The 12,866-nt window shown below is 39.3% G+C and overlaps 1 protein-coding gene across 2 annotated transcripts in view; it reads right to left on the reverse strand.

Moving 5' to 3' along the window:
- Positions 1-12,666, reverse strand: part of dlgap1b (discs, large (Drosophila) homolog-associated protein 1b) — a 157,809-nt gene extending 145,143 nt beyond the window's left edge. Inside the window, exon 1 of one of the 2 annotated variants that reach the window (XM_047349694.1) lies at positions 12,482-12,665. The gene's annotated coding sequence lies outside the window, so the exon portion shown is untranslated. Of the gene's footprint in view, positions 1-12,481 lie in introns of both variants that reach the window. The other variant, XM_047349695.1, reaches the window with a different exon arrangement.
- Positions 12,667-12,866: the final 200 nt, after the last annotated feature.

Raw genomic sequence — 12,866 nt, forward strand, 5'->3', positions numbered from 1 at the left:
CATAGTCATCTGCCTGACAGTTGCGCTGATTCACCAGACTGTGACGTACTTGTACAATTTTGACATCCACCTGCTCTCGAGTTACTCCAGTCATTATGTCCATCTGCCTCATAACCTTTTGCGTCTGATAATACAGCCAGAATAGTTATAGAGCAACACTTTACTAAAACATGCTTTAACTGTATTTGGTTACACAACAGCTTTTTAGATATAATGATGACCGATTAGTTATACATGCAATCACATGGGAGGCCTGGTAACAAAAAGGTTTGTCACAGGCTTCAAATTTAGCAGTTCCTTAAAAAATAAACGGACTCCGCAATTGTCTGTATTCTTTTGAATCCAGTATGGGAACTCCTGTGTAAATATAAAACTAGAAATCTTTGGATTTCTTTATGAAATCTTTGCATTTTTTCAATTGAAAGCTGTCAGAAGTAGATTATTCTACTATTGCTAAAAGCTATTTATTACTGCAGTCTGAATTGTTTTATGGTCTAAAACCATGTTTACTCCAACCCACTGGTTACCTCATGTGGAGATCTTAGTAAGTGGATGTCATTATGCTTTCAACTACTGTCTGGGAAACACATCAAGCAACCAGAGGTAAAGAGAGAGTGGCGGATTGGTGAGGGATAGAGTGAGTGTAGTGAAATTATGGCAAAAATGATAATATGACAAAGGGATGTGGTGGTGAACGGAGTTTGGAAGCGTAGCCCAAACTGTAACTCAGTTATACTAAGTCATAAAACATCCCCCAACTCTGAGCGGGGTGAGCACACAAAGAGTTATAAAACCTTTGGCACCAAGCTAGTAAGCAGTAAAGTTGAAAACAAAGAAAATGGTGAATTTCACCATGAGGTTATTATAACAGTTCAGTTCCACAGCGCGCCTGCGCTTGCTCTCAGGTGTTAAACAACCCCGCAAAACACATACAAAGCTGGGTAGCACAGCGGCTTCAAGACATCCAACACAGCACATCAAAGTTTCAATAAAAGGTTGCATGTACATATAATTCAGAACACATTAGATTAAATGGCGAATCTAATCGCACTAAAACCTCCTCCACCCTGCCCAGACTTTTTCTAAGAAATAAATAAAAATAAAGGATGGCTTTTACTTGTTGTTGTCTTCCTTCTGAGCAGAGGGAGAGAGGGGGGGGGGGAGTTGGAAGTTAATGTGCGTCCACAGTTAACTTCAGGAAGAGCGGTCAATCTTCGTCCTCTGGCCTCCTTGGCGAAAGGGGAAAATATGATCTGACCATCAGGAGTCGACTGGACAAAACAAGGTGGCGATCCGTTTCCTTGAAACTCCGTGGTTTTTTTTGGTTACGTGTTAAACTCACGTCTTCGATCGGCAAAGTGAAATTTCTGGCGTCTTATTCCAGAAACCTCTTTTATGAATTTTTCTTTGGCCAACAAAGGAGAATAAAGGAAGACTCCACGTGGGACCTCTTCTTCTCCAGAGGATGCTTCAGTTGCGTGGTAACCGTGTCAAGGTCTCCAGCTGAAGGCATTCTTTAAAGGGGGTCACCTTCCTTTATAATCTCCTGTGACATCAGACTTGGGACGCCCCTGTCATATCAACCGCAGTGGCCGATGGGATTTTTAGTAACGGACTGTCCTGGATACAAAATGGCCGAAACGCCGGAAGGCCTGGTGGTGTCCAGCAATGTGCAAAAGGTCCAATATTCAGCAAACATGTGCTCCAACACCCCCCACTAACACACACACTCACAGTAAACATTAGTAATGCAGAAACAGGACAGCAATGTATTGCTTTCATATGTTACCTGGAATTCATTACTTTGCATACACTGCCTTGAAAAATTATGACCACTCCTTGATTAGTTTACCAAGTTAGAAGTACAAACGTTAGCACATTTTAGTAGGATTTTATGATACAACAACACAAAGCAGGGCATATGTGAATGGTGGAAAGACAATGATTTTGTTTTTCTTTTTTAAATATACCCTGGTCTGTATATGTACTCTGCCTCAATGTCTTTAATACCCCAAACAACTGTGCAACCAGCCAGTGTTCGAAAAATTCTCCCATCATTACAACACTGAAACATGATAGTGGCAGCATTATGTTGTGGAAATGTTTCTTTTCCCAAAAGGCACAGGAAAACTTTGAAAAAACCTGGTAAATGCTGCAGCTGACTCAAGACTGGGGTAGAGGTTCACAATCAGACAGGGTTACAATTAAATGGTTTAGAATCATTTATCAGCCATTTTTCTCTTTCAGAATGACCTAGTCAAAGTCCAGACGTAAAACCTGCCTGAGTAACTGTAGCAAGACTAAGACAATGGTGCTCATACATGCTATCCATTCAATTTTAAGTGAGGGATATTTTGCAAAGAATAGTGAAGAATAGCAAAGAAAACTGAATGTAGTTTATGTCACTGGACCTTGTTTAGGGGTATCTGAGTAAACGAGGCATAATACAAGTGAAGGCCACACCATTATGACCATGTTTCATTTTCATTATTCTATTTATTTATATAGAGGCAGTTTTCACAAGTTCTCCACCTAGCAAAACAGCAACTACTTCATAGAAAGAATATGCAATCCATCTTGTATGAATAAAAGACATTTTTCACTCAAGGATTATCCAATTCTTGATCAGACTTCATTTGAGTCTGAATCTGGACCCCGGCCTGCCTATTGGGGATCTCTGAATTATTGCATAAAATCCAGTAACAAAAACTTCTGTTTTTTTCACGTGACAAAATCTCAAAATACTTTTTGCAAAAGCAATGTATACCGAGTGAAAGCAGAAAAATAAGTAATTAAGTTGTTTAAACTGAGGAAAACAGTGATAAAATACAGTTCTCTAAATGTCTTGTCGTTTTGTGTGCTTCTTCTACACAGCATTTATCCATCTCCACCTTGTTCTACGGCTTGCCTTGGCTCCTCATGCATTGGCTCTTGTGCCTGATTTAGCTGGTGCCTTGGGCCAGCAGCGGTGGTATCTAGCGGTGGTATAGAGGGCCATGTAAATGTCACCATCTCAGAAGCTGTGCTCTGTGGAGCGTTAAATGAAATCTGGCAGAGTTTCAGGGCCCTGCCTCTCCTCACATGGACATTCCACAGTTCATAGGCCCCAATATAAAATCCATCACCATCCTATGATTACATCAAGGCCCACACCGTCTTGCTTTAGAAATGGTCTATTAGGCATGTGTGTTACAGTCACATCAGTATTGCTGTAAGACTCCCCTAAACATGATTCTTGTCATGTGATGTTTTTTGCTAAAGGAGCCCTGCCAAAATGAGTATAAAAGTGCTGATGTATAAGTCATAATTAATTAGAAAGGGGCATGCCTAAGCTTTGTAATCCAACAAATTTAGTCATATTAATTTAATGCTGAATGCCGACTGGCTGATACTAGGTCCCAATGGGAGATGTTGGAAGGGCTGCAGGCTGGCACAGAAGGACGATGAGCAGTTGAAGGTTTTAAAGCAGAAAAATCTCCTCTCAAGAGTTTTTTCTACTGGAAACCCTGTCTCGAGAGGCTCTCTCTCAAAATTAAAATAAGGAACATAAAGGGGCTTTCAGTCTGCACTGATGCCAGGTGGATCCAAGACAACCATGTCAAACCTTTATGCAGAGTAAGGACCATCTCAGACCATCTCTCACATTCTTTTTCCTTGTCAAGGATGGGATCAAAGTAAGGATGGGTACTCTGCTTTCAGACCCTTAAAAGACACAGCGTAAGCTATTTATCTACATGGTGCTGTCTTGGGATGAGATCAATTAAAATCATATTTTTGGTAGAAGATAGCACCACTCAAAAGCTGCCATTAGATATCATCTATCCTGTGCTGCTTATTGCTACTTCATCACCACAGATTTGCACTTCTGATTTAAAAATAGGCTCCAGTGCACCTACCTTTTCCAGCTTATCTTGTGTAAGGGGCTCTTGAAATAAATCTCCTTGCCTTAAATACACAGGATCTCAGCTCACAAAGGCTTACTTCGATGTTTGGACACATGATAGTCTGGGCCTCCTGTGGAAACTCGGACTGGCATAAAGTAACCTAAGGCGAACTACTTCTCTGAGGCAGGGACAAGTAGATTAATTCAGATCTGGAGTAAAATAAGCTGATTAAACTCTAACAGATTATAATGGGCTGGTGACAAGAGAGCTGCTTGACAGAAAAAGTTCATAAAACAAGTTATTTTGAGTGCTGAATGCTATGCAAACAAAACAATGTTTTTGACATCAATATATTTACAAGCATAGTTCTGTTTAAAGCATGACATGATGGACTGGTTTTGAAAAGGGTTAAAAAAAGTTACAGGTTCAAATCTCTAGAATCTTTCATAATACTCTTCCTGTAGTTTACAGTCCTTTTAATGAAATACTAGACAAGGTATACAGGTGTGACTGGTGTCTCTAGCTGTATCGAGGAAGTAAAGCAGTGCTTACCCTCTCTAATCTGTTGCTGGGCATTGCTGCTCAGCTGGCTGAAAGAAGGCTACAAACTAGGCCATTTAAAAATATTTCTGGTCACAAGCAACATAAGCAGTCAATGAATACAAATGAAAGGAGTGCAACCCATCACTCTTAATATGGTAATTTGTATTGCTGTGCATGTGCCGGTTAAAATTGACACGTTCACGAGTGGTGGTCGTGCAGGTGTTTTTTATCCGGTTCACAGTAACACCTTCATGAGTGGTGGTCATTTTTCTGAGAACTTTGAACTTGAAATAAGTGCAACTCAGCCTGGTGGCATTTAACAGTGCTCTATTGAGAAAATGCAAGATGCACACTGTTTTTCATGTGGGGAACTCCAGAATCTAAAGAAAAAGCCTAAATACTTTCCCTTAACAACAAGAGGATGGTACCTGGAAATGACAGTAGACCTAAATTAATGTGTCCCAGTTAATTTCAAGAAGCAAAAGGTATTTTCTCAAGAAACAGGCTAACTGTTGTTAGCAAAACAAGATCATATATTTATCTGCTTGTTACTTTAACTACAGCAAAAATTTTACTAAAAGAGGTTGGATAATACAGTTTGTGAAAGATTCAACAGAACAAAAGCTTTACAATGGCAAATAAACTGTTTCAGTTGCCATTATTACCCTGGTCACAGCATTCTGCATGTGCCCTTGGTTGCAATGGCGTAAGGAGACACAATGCCATATGAAAAATCGCTTCAACAATCCCTTACAACGCATTTGACCGTGCAGCATACACAACTTGATTACCACATAAGCCAGGCTGTCACAGATATTTGGGACATGTCAAAAAAGTCTGTAAGTAAATTGCATCCTTCAATCATGCAGTGCTAATGGATAAAAGCATTTTTGCTGGCTTTTCATGACATAACAACAAACCAACGAAGTCCAATCCAGTTAAAATGTCCGTCAGTATTGTAGTACTCAACATAGTCTTAATAATTGCTGTGTTTAAACAAAAAAAAAAAACAATTAGATCATTTAATAGATTTTTGTGAATTCAGTGATACTCAATTATCACAGTGTGAAAATCTCATACAAGCTCATGCCTAATGCGTTTAGTGAATCATGATTTTCAAAGAATAGCAGTAGCAGAACTTTCTCTCACGACACATAAAAGTTGGCTTAGTTGCGTAAGTAAAGAAACTACAAACTTGCTTGACAAATTTAAAATAAATGTAACTATGATCACACACTCCCTCACTGTGTAACGGTGTCCGGAAACTCTGAGTCGTCATCAGTGCCGGGGAGATCTTTGTCATGCGTCTGATTCATCATCTTTCTCCCTCTCCTGTCAGCTACTGAGAGGCGGCCAGTCCAGACGCTGCAGGCTACTGCAGAGAGCTGTGGCATGGAGGCACACTGGCAGGTCAGGAGAATCTCCTTCACTACTCTAGAAAGCTAATCCGTAACTCTGAGAAACTGTAAAACTGTCATAGCAACATGACTGAAAGCTCCCTAACTCCTAATTGGGTCCAGCTTTCAGTAAGCTGCATTCTATTTATGTTTTTAGACCAATAACCTACCATTGGCAGAACATTTGGTTGTTGTTTTTTTTACAAGATTATTATTCTGCTATGCCAAATTGTGTCAAACTGAAATATAATAAAATGGAGGTCACCCACATATTTGGATTGCAAATTTCCCTCATCAGCGCCAGGTAACAGTGGAAATGTCATACTAATTGGTTATTGCGGGATGTGACATCTGTACTTTGTGGAGGTTAAATAGGCTGACACGACAGGGGCACTGACTGCTGATCATCGCATCCTGGCAACTGCAAAAATATTAATCTTAAAATGATTAGGCAACATACCATGAGACTATGACACATTACAAACAATGTCTTACAATTTGGGGATGACAAACGCTATTACACTGTCAGGATAATTGTGAGAGTAAAGTCGTTGGCTATCCTACTGTTCTAATGGTTTAAAGCCCTGTCAATGAGATCTCAGAAAAACCTACATGGTTAAATACAAGTTAATTGGACTCTTATTTTTTTAAGACATTATATCTAAAAGGCTTCTTCAGTTTTGAACATGTTTTGGAAATATTCGGCCAATCAATTGCAGTCAGAACCATCATGCTAATAGTGCAGATGGGTTGTCACTGTTGGGCCCATAAGGTCACAATAGTCACTGGCCCTACCCTCCATTCAGTTGAATGTTTAGGTTATCACTTGACGACTAAAATATATCCCAAACGATGCTATGCGAGATGTTTTGGTCACATCACAAAATGTGATCAAATGTGCGAAATAATCGCAATTTGGGTGAATAATTTCTCCTGAGCAATCTCTTTTCGGTAAATGAACGCCTACTATGACATTCTAGTTTTTCTTTTATAGAGGATGAACTATATGTTATGAAAGTTTGACTGATTTTTATAGCTCATTTAATGGTGAATTTACACAGTAACAGTTATTTACCACTGTGTATTTACCCTTCTGTTGTTGATGCTGTTGTTTTTCTTTTCCTCCTTTTTGGAGGAACATTTGGTTTGGAACTGAATGCTACATGTAAAGTTAATCTTTCTTTAGTGTAAAGATAAGACATTTTAAAAGTTCTTGTCTTTATGAAATTACACATTAGGTGCCTTAATCCAAATTTCCACTATCAACTTATTGAGAAATTGTTGCAGCTCTAAAAACAAGGTTACAAAATGCTTCGTCAGTGCTGTCAATCTAGTGTAAACACATGCTTTCTGCTTGTGAGCAGCAATGTCTGAGCTTATTAGATTCCAGGGAATCCAATACAGAAGCAGAAGTCCATATAAAATCAATCTTGAGCCGCACTAACCATAAACAGACCTCTCACAGACACATTATTATGTGTATAAATTCTGCAGATGACCGTACACTCCACAACATTCATTAAAATCATCCACACGCTGCTATCGATGGGATGGCTTTCCCCCAGAGGAGCCATTTGTACATCCACATTCAGCCATACATCTGCTCACGTTGACATCAGGAAAAAACTATATCAGGATCTGCCACTATCATTACAGTTCCTTAAACAAGCGAGACTGACTGGGTTTTTTAAATTCAGAATTATTACATTGTTGTAACGTGTGCACTCTATCACACAAGTTTACTAACAGTTGCTTAGCATTCTGCAACAGATTCAAGCAGTGAAAGGCATCTGCATCCGTACAGCGGCTTTGATAAAGGCATCTCTCCCCAAGTCTCCGGCTTAAGGCCTCCCTGGTGGATTATGTTACCCAACAATGGCACTGGCCTTTCGCAGTTGGAGCATGCCCCAGTTGCTGGAAGGCTACCTCTCTCACCAGAATTAAATGGGTCTGTAACAGAGAGCATGTCTACAAAACATCTTTATACTCCCAAATGCATGTCCTATTCTTTTGCAACAAAGAAAGAAGAAAACAAACCAAAATATTTTACAAAGGAGCATGTTCATGATTGACATCCAAGTATCTAAAAAAATAGAGAGCCTTTTTTTCAAGACAGAAGCCTTGAAGTAACAATGGAGTAATAAGAGCTGAAGGAATAAATTGTTGCATGACCTTCGGCATGAATAGGCATGATTTTTTTTTTTAATCTCATGTCATTTTAAACAGTCCAAGTTTCCATCAGACATTCAATAACTGTGACTTTATTTAGCCATGACACACAGATATCTTGAGCATAAACCTGCCTATCCAATGAGATGACAGCAATACCAAACAGTAATCTGCTTTCCCAATGCATGATCCAAATTAATCGGAAATGGTTTCTAAGTCTATTCAAAGATCCCCTCTTACAGACCAATGAGTTACATTAATTAAGCATATATAATGACTCAACTAATTACATTTTTAAAAATTCCTTGAGGCAAAATCTTGCATTTAATGCTTTGTTTATTCCATAAGACTCCATACTTCTAATTTCTCATCATGTTTCAACAGGACAATTACTGTTACACAACATGCTTTTTACTTCACTTTGTGTGATAGAATAAGCCAGAAGATAGCAAATAGAAATAGTTTTGTTCATTTACTCAAGAAGTGAACCTTGGGTAATTCAACAACCTCAGACCCCATGCAGTGTCCTCGTGAGGACTTGTGTTTAGATATGACATTGAGCTGTTCAAACCTCAGTGTTTGGCTTCCTACCAAACACATCTTGCATGTTCTTTTCTGTTCTAAAATACTTTCAAAAGAATGAAAACAGAAATTACAAGACTGATGCAGGTGTGCTTAGAGAGTCCCCTTGATCCAAAACTGTGTGTCTTCTCATCATTGAGGTCTTGGAAATAGAACAAGTCCTGTTCTCTAAAGCAAGTGACAGAGAAGGAGCGAGACATAGTGGGACTCGACAGGCCCCAGCTCTGCAACAGTGAGGCGTAATCAAAATTTGGCAAAGGAAAAAGAACACTGAGAGTATTTACAGTACGTCGGAGAACACAGTAACAGCTGACTCATCATTGCTGTCATCCACAAGCATTGTTACGACACAGCCGAGACTTTCGGCCCTCCTTAATAAAACCTGCAGGGGGCATAAGTTATGACTAACAGCTCTGTCATCATCGTGCTTTGCAGAATCTTCTTGTGTTAACCCCTGGGGTGTTAGAATGCAATCATAGTGCCATTGCTCATCTACCCTATGGTCCTGGAAAATTCGATGGCCTTTATATATATATATGTGATTATATATATTGTAATTTCAGTGTTCTGCAGCTTCAAAGACAATCTCAAATAGTGCAACAACAACAAGGCCATTCTACACTGTCTGTGATGATGCATTTCATCTGGACAGGATTATCTGCATAATCAAGTGAGACTTGCCGGGGTATGTAGGAAGTGTGAAAAATATACAGAGATGTTGAATTATTAAACAGCCCTTCTCTCACTTAAAAGCATTTCCAATGTTCCACTGGGCACACCTTAAAAGGATTTACTTAGGCAGTGTTTGTAGGTATTTTGTAGCAGAGAAGATTCGTTTTAGTGCTGGTCAGAAGTTCACATTTACTCATTACTGACATGAACGTCAATAGATGATGCATTTGAACTTGAACTCGAGGGCAGAATGACAGATAGATAGATCGATCGATCGATAGATGTTCTCCTATCTATCTATCTATCTATCTATCTATCTATCTATCTATCTATCTATCTATCTATCTATCTATCTATCTATCTATCTATCTATCTATCTATCTATCTATCTATCTATCTATCTATCTATCTATCTGTCTGTCTGTCTGTCTGTCTGTCTGTCTGTCTGTCTGTCTGTCTGTCTGTCTGTCTGTCTGTCTGTCTGTCTGTCTGTCTGTCTGTCTGTCTGTCTGTCTGTCTATCTATCTATCTATCTATCTATCTACAAACAGCACACTTTGCTTTCATAAATGGACTGTAGAGTTGAGGTTGATTCATTAAAGAAGGCTAATGTAGAGTTTTTTGGGATCAGTGCCCTGTTCCACCACCCACTACGTCCAAGTTTTAACAATCTAGCTGTTGATCTGTGATAAATTTGAAGAATTAGGGGGTAGTCTTCCTCGGTTATTGTTTCATACCACTGTCAGAAAAATAGCTCACAGTATAGTGCTGCCACCACCATGCCTGACAAGTGGTAAAGTGTTTAGATTTTAAAACCTCACCTCGACAGCAACAAACATCATATCCTTGTCACTGCAGTGAAATGGCTTAGGCTTTGTCTCACCATTAAACCTTTCTCCAGAAAACATGTCACTTCTCCATGCAGGTAACTAAAAATTTCACTTGTGTTTGAAGGTGTCAGTTTCGGAGCAGAGTTTTCCCTCTTGGTCGGCAAGCTTTCAATCCATGTACATGTTAAGATCCCTTCACTGTAGACAATGATACTGGCGATCCAGCATCTTCCAGTATATCCAGTGGTTTTGGGGTTGTTCCTGAACAGCCTAACCAATTTTCTTTCATTGGAGCTAAATATTTCAGTCAGATGAGAGGAACTTTGACACAGTTGGGTGTTCCCGACAAACAATGATCCCAAACACTCATCAGAACTGGTTTGGGGATAAATAAAGCAGGCCAATATTAAGTTCTAGAAGACCCATCCACCATGGCTTTAATCCACCCAATTTAAGTGGTCAAATATCCAGTCAAACATATGCAAGAAACTTGTGTGATAGAACGTGTGTGATGAATATGATCCCGCATAGGAAAACTTAGTTAAACATTAAAGGGGGTATTTTATATATTTGACCCTGTATGTATATTTTTGATCTTGTGTAAATTAAATAAAATTCACATATATTCAAACTCAAGCCCCTTATTCTTCTTTTCGAAATTAATTGATGTTGTATATAGCAATGTTATTCTGGTTGAAAAAGGACTGTTCAAATGCATTATTAAAATGCAATGATCAATGAAATTCATGCCAATGTTATTGCATGTAAAATTTAAAAAATAAGCTTAGGAGCAGAATAAACCCTTAGCTAAATGATAAAAAAAAAAATCACAAGGGTTGCAGACATAAAACATTTCCAAATAGGTGGATTCTTTTAATTTATTAACAAAACTGAAGTGTAAAAATATGAGCTATGAAGCATGAGCCAAGCCTTTAGAGTTGAGTTCAGAAACTAACATTAGTTGACAGCCAAAAAGCAAAACTTCTGTTTTCACAGTATAAGGAAACCCCTACAATCAAGGAAGAGGCAGACAGTCTCTCGTGTGCGGGGGACGTTGCTGTGGCCTTGTGAATAATAAAGAAAGCGTACACGTTTGGTCTTTTCAGAAGTTTCACAGGCAGCAGTGGAAGATCAACAGATTGTTGGATTGGACTGCTGCATACTTGAGATAAGAGAGCAGAAAAAATGTCTGCCTCGCACCTTTAGGTAGAAAACGATAACAAGGAGAGAATTTTAAGAAGCAATTCAGTTCAGCAGCAGTTTTTAATGTTCTCCCTGTGTTATTCAAGCCTTACATTCCATTTAGTTGATGAATTATGGCTTTAGCATATTTCTTTGACCTCTTAGTTCTGATATCTTCAGATCTCAGAGTGCCTCTCCTGAAAAAAGGGGTTTATTGCATTCCCCTGACTCCCAGCCTCAGCACAAACACTGCTGCCTAATTACTAGGTATATCCTAATAGAATAATTTTCATCTTCACCAGCAGACAAACAGCACAACTGTATCTTCCAAGACAAACCAGCACGGCATTTGAATCAGACCAGTAATCCATTCAAACTGCAGGTGGATTCAGTCTGGAGAGAAATTTGCAGATGCAATGTTGTTTATTTCTACTGGTTGAATTGCACTGGTAATGCTATTTGAGGCAGTGTTTAAATGACTGTAATCACACAGTGTGGAGAAGTGCTAGTAGGAAAGACTCAGAAAACCCAACTATCTTTAAAGAAAACTGGGTACCAAAGAGGCTGAATAAGTTCGACATGGATACACGAACATGTAGTCCCTATTACAAAAGAGGAGGCTGAAAGAGCTGGAGAGTGTTTCTCTAAAAGGAAGATGGTCAATTTCACATCCCACAGCCCTGGATGTGTGGTGAGATGACACTGTATAAAGCAGCAAAATCATCCCACAAGTGATAACACCGTTTGCTCTGATTTAATGGATGGTAAAAGGGAATGGTATAAGTGCGCTCGTCGCGGAAAAACAAAAATTCTGCATCTCGTCCTCATATTTAAATGCCAAATACGCAATAGCAGACGCAAGTCTGCCGTCAAAGCGCATGGATGGGGGTGATTGGATATTCTACAACTGCCTCATTATCACTTAGGCGGAGATAGTACGGACAGCTGTCAACGTGCCAATTAAAATAAAGCAGTCTACCAAGTTTGTCAGGAATGTTAACCTTATTTCTAAGATTCTCAGAATAAGGAGAAAGTTATGCACCTCTGAAACATCTATATGCAAAAATCTGATCATTTATACGCTCTATATACGCTCTGAGCCCCATCTGTTCAAAAGTGCATCTTTTATAATACAGATGATTACTTTACTTGATGACCAACACATTCTCTCTGCAGAATGAATGAAGCGGAGGGGGGAGCAATATGCACATTCGCTGCCTACCTTGTCCGAGCGGAGTCCGTGCGACAGCCCAAGAGAGAATAATCCTGTGATTTCCGCTGAAAACTGCTTGTTTCCTTTAAAACGATCTGAGGTCTGGATTGATCACAGCACGTTACTTGTACGGTAAGGTCCCAGAGACCGTAGTATCTTCCTGCACCGCTCCGTCTGTGGGCTGCAGAGGCATCACTGAACGTATGAACGAGCGCTTCACATGAAGGGAGAGACGGAAAGTCAGGAATGGAGTCTGTGATTGTGATTGTCTCATGGAAATCATATGACATGTCGTTTTGCTGTTAAAATCATTCAGTGTAAAACTCACCTTTTACAAAGAATCATTTTTACTTCCCACCTTTCTTAATTTTGTCTACTGGAGCGGTTATCAAAC

This window comes from Girardinichthys multiradiatus, chromosome 21 (assembly GCF_021462225.1).
Source record: "Girardinichthys multiradiatus isolate DD_20200921_A chromosome 21, DD_fGirMul_XY1, whole genome shotgun sequence".
NCBI classification, from domain to species: Eukaryota; Metazoa; Chordata; class Actinopteri; order Cyprinodontiformes; family Goodeidae; genus Girardinichthys; species Girardinichthys multiradiatus.